The 15,114-nt window shown below is 41.6% G+C and overlaps 1 protein-coding gene across 2 annotated transcripts in view; it reads left to right on the forward strand.

The window, feature by feature from the left end:
- Prkn (parkin RBR E3 ubiquitin protein ligase) overlaps positions 1 to 15,114 on the forward strand; it is a 1,240,480-nt gene that overhangs the window by 595,025 nt on the left and 630,341 nt on the right. The gene's annotated exons all lie outside the window — the stretch shown is intronic.

Below are 15,114 nucleotides of genomic sequence, written 5' to 3' on the forward strand. Positions count from 1 at the left end.
TTAGACTCAAGGCCAAATGTGCCGGCTGAGTTTTCTCCCATCTGATAATGCTCACCGGGAGTCACCTGATACTCCAGTGTGTCAATGACACTCACCAAACTCGCCTTGCCCTTGCCGCCCAGTGCTGCTTTCCTAGTGACGCAGCCTCTTGGAGTGATGTGTGAAACAAGCCGCTTTTCTTCTGCTCTCACATCACAGCCGTCCACACAGACTTCTGTGACCTGAAGAGGTGGGGGCTTTCTCCCCACCAGCAAGCAGCGGCTCTGCAGCAGCAGACACCAGCAAGGACTTAATTCTGCTCTGACAGCATCTGCCTTGCTGCAGGGTCAGACCCCAGGGCTGAGGGCTCAGTCCCGAAACTGCACTCCCTGCACTTCAGATGCCAGCTGCGGGCCCCAGGTTGTTGACCTGTGCTTCTGACCAACCAGCTATGAACGAGGAGCCCCACAATCCCCTGCTCTGGGTTCAGTTAATTTGCGAGGACAATGCACAGGACCCAGGAAAATACTGATTTTTTTCCGTTCACTGGTTAACGGATGCAGCTGCAGAGATGCCTGAGGCGAGGTAGGGAGGAAGAAGGGCAGAGCTTCCACGTCCTCCCCAGGCTTGCCACCCTCCAGCTGTCTGCAAACTCTCTGAACCCCGTCCTTTTGAGTTTTCATGGAGGCTTCATTATTTGGCATGACTGGCTAAGGGCTGGGCCCTGGTGATCAGCTTAACCTTCTGCTCTTCTCCCCTCCCTTGAGTTTGCTGGTGCTAAAAATTCCCAGCCGGTAATCCTGCCTGGGTTTCCTGTGGCAGGACTCACCTGCTGTCCTGAAGCTACCCAGGGGCTGCCAGCCACTAGCGTGTTCCCAGGAACACAAGAAAAAAGGCAGCAAACAAAACCCCAAAGAAGCCACCTGTCACCTTGCAAAGTCCCAGGACTTTAGGAGTCACATGCCAGGAATCCGGGCAAAGACCAAATACATACTTCATAGTATCACTGGCTCGACATTGAAATGTGTCAATCCAGACTCGGTACAAAGGGATATGCAGAATAGATAAAGAAGAGCCACAGAAGACAGCCAGCTCAGAGCCTAACAAAGAAAAAGAGCAAAGATATAAAGTTAATCTCCCCCCATGGTGTGGTATTTTATATTTACATCCACGTCATTCAAATGATTCCCCCTTTGCTTTATCTCTTCCTTCTGTGTTTGGCAGCTTTCTGGCAGAGTGGTCTGTTAGAAAATGTAGTAGGGTGCCCAGGTACGGAACTGAATTCCTGTCCTCTCTTCTTCTTTGCAAGTGCAGGTTGTACATTTCACACACGGCAGACGGTTCTTGAAAGACACCCCAAACTCTGACATTATTTTAAAAATGATTTTATTATTGCGGTCAAGTTTATCATTTATATAATGTTATAATTTTACCTCAGAAACTCTGTGCCCACTATAATCTGGCTGTTTTTATTTCCTGAGCTCTAAGTACTGTTTGGGTGCCAACACAAACCGGGTGCTAGTTCACAACCTGTCACAGTCAGCTGGCAGCTCATACCTTCTCTAAGGTACAAAATCTGTCAATGGCAACAGGTACGGCATTGGAGCTGGGATCATTAGCTGTGCCTCCTCTTGCTGATCTGAGAGATGACTACAAGGGTACGAAGCCAGCCGCGATCAGCAGTCACATTCCCCAGCAGACGGGCTGGGACCATGAGTAGATTCTTATTAATGTGGAACCCTGAAGAAAGAAATCCTGATGACATATATGTCATTCACACACAACAAAGCACAATCTAGTCTTGTGAGTTTCCTACTGAGTTGCAATTAAAATGTACATATTTTATAGGGCAGAAGTTTTAAACAATAGTTAAATATATATAGGTACACATATATATACACATGTACACAAACACATCACACATATATATAGTAGATTATACATGATATGTATAATAATTTCATTACATATAGTGATTTCATGCTTACATACACATAAGTTCCTATCCATCCACTCATCCACCCACCTGTCCTCTAGTGCCATGTGGTCTTCATCTTTACAGTCATGTGCGGTCCTTTGAAAATCTACTTCAATCATTGACCGACTGCCTCTCATGTTGCTTGATGGTAATTGGAAAGATTTATCCATAGCAGAATAGAAAATCCTACATCCCTAAGGAATTTATCTTCAAATCAGTCAAAGGGGAAAGCTTTGCTGGGTGGTGTTGAAGATCAAGTTCTTGCTTGTTGAATGTTTAGCTTACCTTGGTTATCGATTGGGTATAAATTAAGTTACATTGCAAGTCTGTTTCTGACAGTGTAGTCAGTGGACATCCCTAAAAGCCTCACAGTTCAGATCACAGGAAAAACTACTGGATTTAATCATAAAACATGCACTTTTAAAAGAAAAACCGTGTTAACTTGGTAATGGAAAGTTCATTTCCAGCAATTGAGAAAAAACTGGACTGTAGAGAAGAAATCGAATGAGCTAGTGTTCTGGGGCAACTACTGGCCACTGGGGGTGGACACTGGAGCAGACAGTGGCACGAGGGCCTGACCAGGCAGCAAGTTAGAAACAAGGGCTCAGAAGGCACTACCTCATTGGAGAGAGCAGGGGGTAGGCCTGGGCTTTCTCTTGCTCTGGGTAAAGCAGAAAATATCATCTGGAAGAATTATCATCTTTTCCTGAGCTTGGAGCAAATATTCACTCCTCTGTACAGCACAGAAAGTGCTAAGTCAAGAGATTGCAGTGCCAGACCCTGGGCTGAAATGAGCCCACACCCTCCCAGGGGACCTGTACTTAAAATGAGGTTCCAAATAATCCCTTCAGATAATGTCAGGCAAAGCATGAACTAATAATGAGAAAAATCACGATAAGCCATCAGGAATGGGAACAAGAGGCTCGACCCTGAAAGAATGCACATATTGAGGCCTGGGCCAGCTCAGCAGTAGAACACTTGCCCAGCACACGCAAGACCCTGAGACTGACTCCCAGCACAGAAAAAATAAAAAATATGGAAATTGAAATTAGCAGGGAGAGAATAAGAGTGTGATTAATATATTTTTAAAGAGTATATATAGCAAATTGTTAAAAAATAAAGGACTGTCAGAAATACCCAGAGTACACACATACACACATGAAATATAGAATTGAAAATTAGAATACCTGTCAAAAAATGTACTAAATAAGCTAACCTGTAAAGAAAATATGGGCAAAAAGAGAAATTAGAACTTAAATCTGAAATTTGATATGAAAAATCAAAATGCAATCCCAAATCTTTAAAGATAAAAGAGAAGTTAAAAAGACAGAAGATAGAAGTTTCAAATATTTTTTAGGTTTCCAAAAGAAAAATAATAGAATGACATTATTTAAAGAAATAATAAAGTAAAACTTTCTATGATTTGAGAATCCCAATTAATTCCATGTAGCTTAAATAAAATGAAAGCCTCATCTGAATAAAACACCGAAACTACAGATTGTAAAAGTCAAACAAATTTCTAAAAGCAGTTAGAATGAGACATTTTCTACACAGGAATGACAATTCAACTGATAGTTAATTAATTAGAATCAACATTGGAAGACAAATGATAGAGAACAATATTCTCAAAATATTAAAAAAAAATAAATGCTAAGTTAAAATTGTATTTTAGCAAAATCTTTCAAGAAGGAAGGTCAAGACCAACTATAAAAAAATTGTTTTCAGAAACTTGGAATTTTACTTTTGTCTGCACGTTACTTAATTTTTTAAGTAAATATTTTTAAAAAGGAAAAAAAAAAGATCCTAAAAGAAAAGCCTGGAATTTGAGAAGGAATGATTTAGAGGCAGTGGGTGAATCTAAAGGAAACATGACAGTAAATACAATAATCTTTCAGTTATGGGGATATTTATAATGTCCCTGTGGACACCTTTGCCCAGGAGCTGGAACATAGGTAAAGCATTCTAGGATTTTTTTTTCCCAACCAAAAAAGCAAAGATACTGATTTTTAAAAGTATTTTTTTAATGTTTAAATGTCCCTGGCAGCTTTATTTGTATCAGGCAAACTGGAAACAACTGACACGTCCAACAGTAGGTGAGCCGTAAACTGCTGCATCCACATAGCAGAGTAGAAAGACCCTGGGCAAAGCCACGTCCTGGGCAGGTCTCAAAATAAGCGCACTTAAGGGAAGACACCAGATAGGAAGGGTGGACCTCACTTACGTGGCATTATAGAGGATGTGTACAGTGTACAGTGATGGGAAATCAGAGGGTGCCTAGGGATGGGGTTGAGGGAAGCAGGAGCCTAGGGAAGGGGTTAAGGCCCGGGAGTCTGTAGGGATGATAAGTTACTCATTATCTTAATTATGGTATTGGGTGAATGGTTATATCTGTATGACGAAACTCACCAAGTAGGCGTGTGTGTGCAGACATATTTGGTTCAGTGACCCTCTATTAAAACATCAGTGTCGGGTACCTGCTACTGGTTCCCTCTCACCCCTGGAGAGTTCTGTTTCTGTTCTTCCCACTTGAGTAAATCCTACTCCTTTCACTCTTGCAAAAAAGAAAAAAGAAAAAAATCAGGGCCAACATTTATAAGATTAGCACCAAGACCCCCTCCCTGGATGCCAACAAGCCCCCAAGGTGAAATGTGATAGCAATAGGTTTTATGGAAAAGAGTGGACCAGGCCGTTGGCTCCAGAATAAGATCACAGCTGCCACACACACGTGCTCCATGAAGAAAGGAGACTTTGCCCAGAAGCTTCCAGCAGATGCCTTGAGTCTCAGACCAGGTCGGCTTCACACCTGACTCAGTCACAGGGATGGGAGAGAGAACGCACAGGCCACAGGCTACCTGGACAGAAGGCTTCACGCAGCTGAGGCTCATGTGGGCTCCTGAGGGTGTGGTGCTCGGTGGGTGGAGTTGGTCATGCCAGCAGGCTCCTTTAAGAGGCTGCCATGGTGCCCCTCTTGGGTTGAGCGTGGTTTTCCTGAGCAGGACCGTGGAGGCTGCTGAAGGACCCCACCTGGGCTGCTGCCCAGAATTCTCCAATGCACACTCTGTCTGGGCATGGCTGAGCTTACCCTTGGCTGTGCTTGGGGACCCTGCCAGCACCAGAGCTTTGTGGTGACAATTCAAGGTTCCACTGGAGGCTTTCCCATGTCCAGTGTGTCCACAGGTGTGCTGGTATGAACATGGAGTGATGGGCGAGGCTGGGACGATGGCCGAGGGTTTCCCGCACCAGCTGCCCTCACCAGGCTGCCCTTGGCTGTGAACCCTCTGGTGTAGGAGTAGGAGCTTCCCACACCACCTCCGCCCTGAGGTCCCTTCTGCACTGTGGCCTTCATCACCTAGAGACTCAGAGCTCTGACTCGGGACTCCCTCGTCTTCCCTGCACTTGGGGCTTTTCTTTGTTTAGAAGTTTCTGGTGCCACATGAGGGGGATGTTTATTTATTTATTTATTGTACTGGGAATTGAACCTGGAGCTTCACCACTGAAGTACCTCCATAGTCCTTTGTAATAGAGGGTGATTCTCCCCAAAGGCCTTTCAACCCCCTGAACGTTTGGTTTGAAGTTGGGCCTGTCTTGTCTTGGCTCAATTCCAGTCCCACTGACCAGCACGGGGGCCCCTCACCATGCTCCATGGATGACCACCTGAGTCAGAAGCTCGAGCCCCAGTGAGGCCACAAGGGCAGAGCCCACCAGTGCGCAGCACAGTAGATCCCCTGTACCCTGTGGAGGAGAGCCCAAGCCTCTGGAAGAAGGCCCCTCCTGTCACCAGAGAGGCACTCAACAGCGTCCTGAAGGGTCATGGGCCCTCACCATAGCCTTCCTCAGAACCGCAGGCTGGGAGCCTCCTCACAGCAGTTCACGGCCAGCCATCTTCTCAGTCAAGGGGAATTTGGGGGGGCTGGGGGGCAGGGTACCAGGGATGGATTGAACTCGGGGGCGTTTGACCACTGAGCCACATCCCCCGTCCTATTTTGTGTTTGATTTAGAGACAGGGTCTCACTGGGTTGCTTAGCACCTCAGTTTTGCTGAGGCTGGCTTTGAACTTGTGATCCTCCTGTCCAGCCTCCTGAGCTGCTGGGATTGCAGACATGCACCATGGTGCCCCAGGAAACATTTAATCTTTAAATTAGAGAAGAAACTAAAATTTCCAAGATAACCATCCGAGGGACTGGAGTAAAACACAGAATGTCTGATCGGTAGAGGAAGAGCAATGGGGCAGGAAATGAGAGAGAGCAACATGTAGGAAATAGGACAGAGAAGTGGCTCACACAAAACGAGAGTCATGAAGCCCATAACAGCAATGGAATGGAATAGAAATGCCCGAGGCCATACAGGCAGACAGAGCTCCTCGGGCAGGGTAGGAGACGTACCTGGTGGGCCCTTTGGCACATGCCTGGAATCCCAGCGACTGGGGGTGGGGGCTGAGTCAGGAGGATCACAGGATCAAAGCCAGCTTCTGCAACTTAGTGAGACCCTGCCTCAAAATAAAAAATAAAAAGGGCTGGGGATGTGACTCAGTGACTGAGCATCCCTGGGTCCAATCCCTAGTACCAAAAAAAAAAAAAAAAAAAAAAAAAAAAAAGACACACCTAACATAGGAAAAGAAAACATTGAGAGTAAAACAATGGACTGCCGTTTTGGGCAAGTATTAATAAAGGATGCTGTTAAAACCATATTAACTGCATAAAAAGAAGATTGTAATTGAAAAAGAATTGCTAAAATTGAGATTTCTGCATTTTGATAAAAGGTTCAATAATCTAAGAAGTCATAGCTCTTGAAAAAATGTCTGACCTTAGTAACACAAGCTCCACATCTATCAAGGACATTGTCAGGATTTACAGATTATGGGACAGACATACCCCACCAAGAGAGAGAGTGAGGAAACTCAGGACTCCAGCAGACCTGGAAAGACGCCCCAGTGAGCGTGATGCAGGAGCAGGCGCCCGGGACCCAGGATGCCTTTTCACAGCTCACTGGGAACAGCTCAACAACCGGCCCTGCTCTAGACACGAGGGATTTAAATTCCACTAACAGAACTAGGGAAATTTCATGTGGAATTGTGACTCTCTGAGCCAATAAAAGACTGAAATGGACCCATGGACCAAACAACAATGAAAATATACCACCTGTCAGAGACTTCGGCAGCAGCTCAACCAGTATTTAGGCAGATGATTTAGGAACATAGACACTTTATAAAGCAAGAGATAAAATCATTTAAACATACCCAGTTGTTTTTTCTCCCATTATCTAATGAACACTAAAGAAATGTTTGTAACATAGAGGGATTGAAGTCCGCACCCTTCTGAGCACCTGTGCGAGAGCCAGTAGGAGCTCAGCCTTAGTGTGGGATGCTCATTTCCTTCACCAGGCTCTAAAAGCCATTATGCTAGAGTGCTGGGTCACAGTGCAGCTAAATCTACATCATGACTACGGTATTCTCTGAAGTCTTCCTGTCCTGTTTATTTCTTCAGGGGATGAGGCAATATGGATTTTGAAGTAATTTATCATCTTAAATTTTCAGAGTATTATTAATTTTGACAGTATTTTGGACACTGTATGATACATTCTTATAAACCCTTAATTTCTGCCTCTTGAACAAAATATCTATGTACTTAAAATTCAAAAGAGCAGAGTCCCTAATCTATTTTTAATTAATATTTATACATAGTCTACCTAGATCACCTTAAGGAGCAGTAAAATTTAACCTTGCTTTTTAAAGTACAAATATAAACTTGACCCTAACTACACTTTAGACACAGTAATCTGAACCTAGTTGAGCTTTACACTAATCGCTGCTATTTTAGGAAGGGGCATAGCATCAATTCTGAGAGGCATCTTACCTTTTTATAAAAAGAGTTCTTGTCAGCTCAAAGGGCATGTGCTTGAGATCCCAGAGGGACACAATCAGTTAGGATTTTCTCTAGCACTGAAATTAAATTGACTTTGGATATGGCATAAAACTGAAACTTTTCTGCACCAACTTTTGTCTCCTATTTCACTGGCGATACCTTAATCAATTAAGACGTCATCTGAGTTTGTGACTTGTATGTCTCACTTGCACACACACAGGCTGAGGCAAGCCCAGAAGGCCTGCGTCTCAGCATTCCTTCTGAGTTCCAAGTCATAACTCCTGAAAGTGAGGCTCTGGTCCTCACACCCTCCGCTGCAAGGACCTCTGCCTTCTGGGGTGTTTTTGTGGAAATGAGACCCTTGTTGGTCAATTGTGAGAATATTGCCTTCCCCTCACACTGACAAACGGATGGTGGGATTTAGGAAAAGGAAGATTCCCTAGGATAGAAAAATAAAATCTGAATTATCTCTTCAAAGTAATAAATTTACCAAGTTTGTTTTCAAATTCTCTTGAGGGGTATTGGTTTCACTACTTAGCAGTCCATAATATACATTATGTTTTATAGCTTTGATATGTAAGATTTACCTGGAATCCTGTATTAAAATTATATAGTAGTATTTGTTTCAGGTTTTCATGTGAGTTAAATTTTTATATATCAGGCATTATTTTTTTTATCAGACACAGTCAAGTAGGACCTTTTAAAATAGCTGTAAGATTTATGTGAAATGAAATTAGATGCTTAAAACTATCCCTCAAGGGGCTGGGGATGTGGCTCAAGCGGTAGCGCGCTTGCCTGGTGTGCGTGCGGCCCGGGTTCGATCCTCAGCACCACATACAAACAAAGATGTTGTGCCTGCCGAAAAACTAAAAAAATAAATATTAAAAAAATTCTCTCTCATTCTCTCTCTCCACTCTCTCTTAAAAAAAAAAAAAAAAAAAAACATATCCCTCAAACTGTAGAAAATAAAATAATTACTAAACTCAGCATAAAAGTGGAGAGTTTTTATCTTCTTCAATTTATTTCTTGTATTTTTTCCCACTGGGTTTGAAAGACCCACCGACTCCCTGTCCAAGAAAGACGCACGAGGCACTGGCTGCAAACGCATGAGGTTTATTCAGACACAGACGCCTGTGGGTGCTCAGCGAAACCTCAGCCGAAGCTTCGGTGAGCTGGCACCCCGGGCTTTGGGGTACAGGTTTTTTATAGGGTCAAGGGGCAGGTTTCGCGCGCGCGGTAAGCAACAGGTTTCTTATTGGCTATTTTGAACCCAGCATATAGGTTACCTAAAGGGTAAAGTTATTTTTCATTTTATGTTCCTGGAACAATACCACATGACAGTTACATATGAGCATTCTGATTTTTCTGTTCCTGCTTATTAGCCCCTGTTTATTCAGGCATGCCCTGGAATCTGTTTTTCTGCTCTTTCCCAACCATCCTGTTTTTCCCTTTTCAATCGGTCACACTTAACTGATTATCTGAAAAACACATTGTCTGCAGGTTTGTGACGTGCCCTAATAATTTTGTAACTAAGCCTAAGGTTGCTGGGCTGGGGTCTTTCATTCCCCCCTTTGTCTGGAAACTTGGGAACCAATCATGGTTCCCTCAGTTGGGGGCCTATTTGGGCTGGCTCTACATCTTGGTAAACAGTAATCCTCAGGGGACAGTCTTTAACTTTCCAGACTTACTTAAAATTGACCTCCTAGATCCAACCTGCCTCGATTTACCTATCTATACTATCTATCTACTTTTGGCTTTGTTCCCCCCCTAATTTTAGAAACTTTATTGCTGTGTGGAGAAGGGGCGATGACTCGTTCTTGCTGCTTCAGAGCTGAAAAGGGGTGTCGAACATGAGGGGGCTTGAAGACGTTGGGGAGCGACGTGGGGGACGTGAGTTTTTTTTTAGAAGTCAGTTCCATTTGAGGTCTGGTTGGGGAAAAACAGGTTGTCATCTGGGGATGGGTGCTTCTATGAGAGAAACAAAAACCATGAGTACTGAATAAGTGTTGCAGCAGCTGGAACATGTCACTGTACATAAGTTTCCTCACCAGGCTTTAACATCCCCAGTTACTAGGACTGTAAACATAACATTTAACTTTTAGGGTTACAGATGTCCTTTTTTTAAGACACAGTTTAATAATTTAATGTCATCTGATCTTGTAAAATCTTTAATTCTGTTATTAGGGCTGGATAACTATACTAGCAAAAACTAAGCCCACCTGTATAGGTTAGAAATAAAGGCCTTAACCTTAAGCTAAAATTACTCTGGCAGTTCTCTTTTGGTGGTTATCAGGCATTTTTACATAAGAATCTCTTTTGAAGCCTCCAGTTTATTTATTTATGGAAGTTACATTTAACTATTATTTTATTTAAAATGTCCAGGAATAACTGTGTTTTGGCTTTGACTGTCTTTGCTAAGTGTTTAAGATGAAGCAAGTCAAACTGACCTTTGTTTTTATCTATTGTTAACAGTCAGCTGAGTTTTCTTGGGAGTCCTCGGGAACTTACAGCAGCTTTTTAGATCTGCTAGTGCCATTTGTGCTAGGATGGGTCCAGGCCTTGCTTGACCATGTGGCTTTCCTCGGAAGCATCAGGGATGTCTCCCTTTTCTGATGACCCTCCTCTTCACAGCAAATGCACTGATTGGCTTTCTGTCCTCCACTGGTCTCATTAATCTCCCTGTTCAGGAGGTTATGTGGCCTAGAGTTGCAGAGCCCTTTGGAAAAGTCCCCTATCCCCTGACTCAGACTGACTCAGAGGGCAAAAGCCAAATTTTTAATTTTAAAACTTGATCTTAAACATCTAGCAAATAAGTCAACAGTCTTATATTAAGAGCACTGGGCTTTAATGTCTATCTCTTTATCCTGTAGGTGATAACTTTTTATCTTACATTAACCCAGGTTGTGAGTTCTTAAATCAGTACCTCTGCAAAACATTAACAGGCAGTCTTTCAGCCATTTTGAAAACTACAAGATAAAATTATCAAAGAGTAAAAACATATTTAGTTCATATAATAGATACCTTGAATTTTGGCAGAGTTATACATTATAATTTCCTGTTTGAGATCTTAGTAATCTTAACAAAAAACTAACTTTTGGACATAACTTTAAATGTACTGAAATCTAGCCTACTTTTTTTATAGTCACTTTTACATATAGTGGGATGGGACATAGAGCTTTATCTCAAGTAAGGCGGGGCTCTTTATAAATCTTAAGTACTGCAGTTCTGAGACTGATCTTTACTTTTTAGACATCATTTTACAAAAGCCTACATAAATTGTTGTGAACCTGAGCAAACATAACATAATATCACATCTAAAACATGAATTAAAGAAAGGCTGAAAGCTTTTAACCTTTTGTAGAAAAGTGGCAAAGTACTTTTGTGTTTTTTTAATAAAACCTTTACACAGATTAGGCTCTCATTAACTTAAAAATATATTTAAATTGTATCTCAGTGTAAAAAGTAACATAGAACTTTACATATCTTATTGATAACAAGTCCAGTTATAGAACACAAATGATATAAATAAATTTCTAACATTTTTTAAACCTAAAATTACCATACAACTTTAGGACACCAGTTTGATATAATGTTCTTTTGAAGCTTTTACCTTACAGACTTGTATACCTGGAAGATATAAACATATTAATGGCACCACAATTACATTGATGTTTTTATATTAACCAAGTTTAGCTTTTTAAAGAGATAACACAGCACAATTTTTTTAAAACAACAGCACTTGTTTAACCAGCTGTTTAATTTTTTTTTAAAATTACTTGTTTAAAAACTTACACTTATAAGCAACTTATATAGACCTTTTTTATATCATTTACTTAAACTTTTTAAATTATTTAATCATATAGACTTTTATCCAGAAATATATTTTTTATTAAATTTATATCTAGAACCTTCTAGTTTTTTTTATCTGTTTACCCAATTTAAATTGAACCATTTGAATCACGTGAGTCAAAGATATTTGGATCCATTTTTAAAATATTTTATGAGCGCTCCTCATCTGTCAATTGTCATATCACTACATGATACACGGACATATACACATACAGACATACTGACATATAACACGTAACAAGTGTAACACAATACAATAGTAAAGGCCTTGTTGCTTTCTCAGGTGATATCTCATTGCAATGTTTAAAAACTCCATAGTTGATCAAAAATAGAACTTATCAGAAAAACATTAACTTGTCTGTAGGATCAAAATCATGAGCTCAAAAAAATACAAAATCTAAGGAAAAAGCAAAAATCCTAGAAAAAAATTGACTGGCCAGTAATTAGTAAATGTCATACAATTTACCCTCTGGTTTAATCTAGTTTGAGTTCCCATAAAAAGACACTTTTACTATTTTTTTTTATACTAAAAAAACTTGCTCACACAAAACTGAAAATAGGATCTTACTTAATAATATAAAGCTACCTTTCAGGATCATTAAGTCACTTTCTTTGTTCTGAAGTTTTTAAAGTAGTACTAAGTTACATTAAATCACCTGGAAAAAAAATCTTAAAAGAGAACCACACACTACCACTACCATGTATATCTAAAATTAAGCTTTAAATATTTTCAAGACTGTTGCTATTTAATGTTATTTTAATAAGCCAGACCAACATCTTAATTTAATTTTTTTTTTTTTCTGAATCTTACACACTAAGGGGAACAGATACCAAATCATAATTTACTATCCTTGCCCAAATTAGTGCACTGGTACACCTAGTGAAATCTTTTTAGGCTACCCAGTTCAGAATTGATGGAAAAAATAAAACTGAATGATTGGGAGTTACTTGCCAACTTGGAAGTAGAGTTCTTTTAAATTTTTTTTATCCTAAGTATTTAAGTTTTCTGGCATGAATTATCTGAAATCACAAACTAAACAATTACCTAACCCCAACTTTTAACTGCAGGATTATGCAATGCTTTAAACTCACTTAGGTACCAGATTGTTACAATAAAAAAATTATCTTTTAGACACACATTTAACCTAGATTATCCCCAAGAAACAATTAGACAACTAGATAAGAAAATATCTCTCCAGGTTTTGAACTTCTATTTAATTATGACTCCTATCAGTGGCACCATAGATTTTCCACGAGTGGACCAGATGTTTTTACATAGGGGCAACTATAGGTATAAAATCAAGGGTCTCGGTGTGACTGACTTTACTGCATTCAGGTGGAGTAATCCTTACAGTGCAGGGAAAGAATGAGGAAACTCCCCAGAGCAAAGATGGCTCTGGCAGCTGCTGGGAGTTTCTCAGTCTCTCCTTTACTTACAGGATTAACTTCTTTGGATAGACCCAATTTCAGGCAATCTGGCATATCTCCTAACTTTCCAGTGGAGTCAGTTTTTATCTGTCTTAGGTCTTAAAGGGGGAAGAGGGTATGTACTTTGATCGGCTCAAATTTTTCTCTTGACTCTTTTTTTTCTCATGGTGGATCTGTAGACTAAAGAAGCCACCTAAGTGTTGAGGGATATCTACTGGTTTTAAGGTCCCATGTTAGTCTTAGATGGAATGAGAAAGTACAAAGGCAAGAAGACAGACACAAATATCAGACTGGACACAGAGAACGCTGCGCGGCTGGAGCACAAACCGAACGGATTAGGGAGAGGAGGGATACCGTCACCTCCGTCACCCACGAGTACAGTGTACTCTACAGAACATTGGAGGCCCCCCCAGATGGGCCTCCCTGAGTCCCTGGGACGTCTCCCAGGGTGGCAGGGGAGAAGTCTGAGTTCGTCAACTCCTTCTCAAGCTGCCCAGATACAGAGCAATTACGCGTAATTGTACAGACGCTGCGCATGAACAAATAACAATCAGACATAGACAGAGACACACAATGACACGAACTGGCCAGCTTACCTCCCAGTGGTTATCGGGTGTTCCTCGGGCAGGGATCCGGACGGGGTTACAGGAGTTCTCCTGGCTGGCTCGCCAAATGAAAGACCCACCGACTCCCTGTCCAAGAAAGACGCACGAGGCACTGGCTGCAAACGCATGAGGTTTATTCAGACACAGACGCCTGTGGGTGCTCAGCGAAACCTCAGCCGAAGCTTCGGTGAGCTGGCACCCCGGGCTTTGGGGTACAGGTTTTTTATAGGGTCAAGGGGCAGGTTTCGCGCGCGCGGTAAGCAACAGGTTTCTTATTGGCTATTTTGAACCCAGCATATAGGTTACCTAAAGGGTAAAGTTATTTTTCATTTTATGTTCCTGGAACAATACCACATGACAGTTACATATGAGCATTCTGATTTTTCTGTTCCTGCTTATTAGCCCCTGTTTATTCAGGCATGCCCTGGAATCTGTTTTTCTGCTCTTTCCCAACCATCCTGTTTTTCCCTTTTCAATCGGTCACACTTAACTGATTATCTGAAAAACACATTGTCTGCAGGTTTGTGACGTGCCCTAATAATTTTGTAACTAAGCCTAAGGTTGCTGGGCTGGGGTCTTTCAGGTTCAGTATACGTCACCTGAACGTTAATCTCAGGAAAAGTTAATATTCGTGGCCTGTATCCCTGATTTCGTTTTCTTGGGAGAGGCTGACTAAAACACAGTGGCAGGTAAGGGTCCCCCAGTACTGAACAATTTTGATTTATAAGTCATTTGCCTATTTTATGTCCAGAAGTTTCTTACCAATGTTTTTGTTTGAGCAGATTTCCATCCTCACAGGGATCTGTGTTTCTCTTGGTTGTTTTCATTGTTGTTGGGACTTCATTAGAATCTCACAAAAGGAGATGGGATTTCTCAGGACGGTTTCCTGTGTAGAATACAGGTTCTTGTTTTCTAAGTATTTCATAATGAGGAAAGGTTGATTTTGTTTTGTTTTTTAACAAAGAGCTTGGGTTGGCCAAGAACCCTAGGACGTTACACGTGACAGCCTGTGTTTGTGCAGCATGGGAGGTGTGCACTCCTGTATTTGTGTTGCAGAAGCCCATGGGCACCCTCAGGAAGGGACAGTGGTGCAGGTATCTGTTCAGGCAACCCGGCTCTTGGGGCTTCCCAGGCCTCCGATGTCAGAGGGCCGCAGGGTGCCTGCACCTGGAGGGTGGGGAGGGAGAACAGGTGAGGGGGAAGGGACATGTTCCCTTCCCCCACGTTCTGCCCTGCAGTTTGAAGACAAATGTTTGCTGTGTCCTTACACTGTTCTCTCTGGTCATATTTTCTTAATTCTAAATAAAATTGAATTGTGAAAGCTTTGAAGTCAAACTCAGATTATGATTGAATGGTGTCTAAGCGTGACAAAATATTCTCTGTTGTCTGACATGCAATTTGGGTGACAAACTAG

The sequence above is a fragment of the Callospermophilus lateralis genome, chromosome 6 (assembly GCF_048772815.1).
Source record: "Callospermophilus lateralis isolate mCalLat2 chromosome 6, mCalLat2.hap1, whole genome shotgun sequence".
Lineage (NCBI taxonomy): Eukaryota > Metazoa > Chordata > Mammalia > Rodentia > Sciuridae > Callospermophilus > Callospermophilus lateralis.